The sequence below is a fragment of the Gossypium hirsutum genome, chromosome D07, assembly GCF_007990345.1.
Source record: "Gossypium hirsutum isolate 1008001.06 chromosome D07, Gossypium_hirsutum_v2.1, whole genome shotgun sequence".
Taxonomy (NCBI): domain Eukaryota; kingdom Viridiplantae; phylum Streptophyta; class Magnoliopsida; order Malvales; family Malvaceae; genus Gossypium; species Gossypium hirsutum.
In genome coordinates this window covers 24190923-24193526 of record NC_053443.1, presented here as the reverse complement: position 1 = coordinate 24193526, position 2604 = coordinate 24190923, and the positions used below count along the sequence as shown (strand labels likewise).

The following is a 2604-nucleotide window of genomic DNA, read 5'->3' as shown; positions in this document are numbered from 1 at the left end:
TCAATGAAACACCATTTTAAAACAAATGTAATATGATTGAATGTTGAAATATGATATACAAGATAGTTGAATGAGCAATAGATAAATGCAAATAAGAATAACAACAATGATTTTAATCACATTATACAAATAACAATATCAAAACTCGAAATCTAAATAAACCAATAATCTATTTTGAAAGGTACACTAAGACAAAAACAATATAATTAATATATTCTATATAAAAATTTACCATAAACTATAGACATGGCTTCCAAATAGACTTAAGGTGAAAAATAACAACATTGAATAATAGTATTTAAAAAAGGAAAAATTATTATGCAAACATTTAGCTTATAGATATGCAAAAATGAACTTTAAGATATAACCTAAAACAAAACATTAAAATATATACAAATTATATCAAATTCTTATAGAAATATATATATTAATAAATAACGAATCAAATAATAACATGTTAAGTTTGACAATAAGAGTATATAATGGACTAAAAAATAATGCATGATAAATTTAAAACAAGTTAATGATGATTTTAAAAAAAAAATAGCAGCATACTACATCTTAAAATTATATTAATAATAGGTTAAAAAAATAATGTCAAACTAAGTATTAAAATAGGCCGTAAATAAATATATTAAAATAAGTACTAGTGCGATTTTAAAATTATGTTCTTAAAGACCAAGCTGAAATTAAAACATAATTTAAAATAATTATAATAATAATAACAGTACAAAATAACCGAAGGACTGATTTTGAAATCAAAATGGAAATTTGAGGGCCAATTCGAAATGAATACAAAGATGCGAACCCCATTGAACACGCGCATAACAGTGAGGGGTAAAAAGGAAAATTAATCCCTGCTCTCCCAAAACGCCGCGTTCCATTAGGGATCGAATTGCAATCAGCAGAAAATTGTATGACCAAAATTAAAGTAACAAAAAAACTTGATTGAACTACGATACAAAAGCAGAAGGACTTGATGCGCAAATATCCCTCCCCCTACCAAAACGCGCGGATCTAGCCGCAGTTGGATCGGGTCATCGGGCGGGGTGCAGGCCATTAAACGGCGTTGTTTCCTTCGTGGTTTAAAAAAAATAAAACCCTAAGTTATTAAACATTTTCCTAACCTAAAAGAAAAAATTAAAGAAAAGAGAGAAAAACTCTCTCTCAGCGTCGTTCTGCGCTTTGGGAGCATCTGAGCGTCTCCGATCCCAGCCCCTACTCCGATGCCGACAGAGAGAGCCAGGATCGGCCCCAAGGTAACTCTCCCTCCCCGATCTCTTTTATTTTATATATATATGTGCTTATATATGTATTAATAACAACAAAAAAAAATAAAAGAGAGAAGAACGTTAAAAAAAACAGAATCGCCAAAAGGAAAAAAAAAAAGAAAACCTTTGTTGTATTGATTATTTTTTTTACAATCTCTGTATTCTCTGTATCTGAGGTTTTTTTTATAATATGCGTGCCTATATCCCTTTTACCCATCTTCATTTAATGGCTTATAGCCGAAGATAAAACAAAAAACTACAACGAAAAATATCTATTTTTCTTTTATTCGCTGCTTTTTTTGTTTTTTTTTTGTGTTGCGTTTGCTGTGTCCTTCTTGCAGGTATACGGGTGGGAGGCCGTACGAGGCCAGCTGGAGGCTCGTGATGGCGCTACATGCGTGGTGAATGGCTCGTGGGAGGAGGAGTCGGGCTTCTGTGCGCATGGAGAGCGGCGGGGCTGTTAGTTTGCTGCCTAGGGTTTCTATTTTTTTTTTTGGGGCTGCGGGTATTTGGGCTGATGGTTAGGTCTGGGCTTGGGAGATTCGGGTCTGGGCTAGGCTTAATTTTGGGTTTTTAATTTTTGGTTTGTAACTGGACATTTTGGGACATTTAATTATTTTTTGGTTTGTATTTCTTTGTGATTTTGGGCCTCGGCAAATTGGCCTACTACAATACTTTTAAAGCATTTACTCAAACATTTGAAGTGATTTTGCTTTCTTGTGGCTATTATATTCTCTCGTTCATTCTTTTCTTTTAAGTTTCTTCTGCTTTATTTTCGATGCCTTGGAGAATTCCCAGTGTGAAATCTCACTTTTTGAGAGCTAGGTTGACTTAGGAGCATTTAAAGTGAAGAAATCGTCTATGGTCACACGGATTGCGAGACTAAAGTTCTAGCCTCATGACATAAATTACTAATTATAATATTGGTTTTATATTAAATGAAATTAGTTAAAACTTATATTTTTCTATATAAAAGAGTTAGTGGAAAATGTTTTACTTGATGCCATCCTTGAGGGTGATGGTATAAATCAATTAAAATATGGGTTTGGTAATAGTTATTTTAAGTATTTTCATGAATTCAAATGCATCAGGAATAATAAATACAGTGGTAAAATATTTAAGTTCAAGTGTTCGGTTAATCTTAATGAACCTTTTGCAAATATGCAAAAGAAGGGTTCAATTCTATCATTGCAATTGATTAATATTACTTTTTTTGTGATCCTTATTAATTTTAAATTACTTCAGCAAATTGATGAAAAGTTCATAGAAATCTGAATAAACCTTGGATTGATGTTTTCAAGTTTGTCCTTGTAGATTGTCATAACTTTTTTCA

General features: G+C 31.8%; 1 long non-coding RNA gene across 1 annotated transcript; it reads left to right on the top strand.

The window, feature by feature from the left end:
• Window positions 1–1122: 1122 nt before the first annotated feature.
• On the top strand, window positions 1123–1995 carry LOC107956715 (uncharacterized). Its single transcript, XR_001700216.2, has 2 exons — window positions 1123–1259; window positions 1613–1995. It is a non-coding gene; the product is annotated as an uncharacterized lncRNA (long non-coding RNA).
• Window positions 1996–2604: the final 609 nt, after the last annotated feature.